This window comes from Branchiostoma floridae, chromosome 19, assembly GCF_000003815.2.
Source record: "Branchiostoma floridae strain S238N-H82 chromosome 19, Bfl_VNyyK, whole genome shotgun sequence".
Classification (NCBI taxonomy): Eukaryota; Metazoa; Chordata; class Leptocardii; order Amphioxiformes; family Branchiostomatidae; genus Branchiostoma; species Branchiostoma floridae.
The window spans coordinates 2,999,235-2,999,598 of record NC_049997.1 but is presented as its reverse complement, the minus strand read 5'-3'; positions in this window follow the sequence as shown (position 1 = coordinate 2,999,598).

Below are 364 nucleotides of genomic sequence, written 5' to 3'. Positions count from 1 at the left end.
ACTGCGCAAGGTCTACGTGGAGTTTAGAAATTGTGCTATATGTTCGTTAGTTATTAAATGATGATTTTTGTTCAAAGTGAAGGGGCAGTTCAATGAGGTACATTTGTACTAGGTTATCTAGCAGTACGGTTTGTGACCCAGCTAAGTCGTCTGGGATGTTATTTGGCAATACTTGGCAAATTTCTATCATTTTCCAGCAAGTTGTGGAGCCTGGCTGAGACTTCCATACGAACCTCAAACGGAATTGTATACATGTGTATGTACGCACGTGTGGACCGACCTAACGGGAATACGGATGTGAGCTGATGAAAGCGAAGCAAGAGATGGACTTCTTCTTCCTTAAGCCCCGTTTACAAATCAAGAA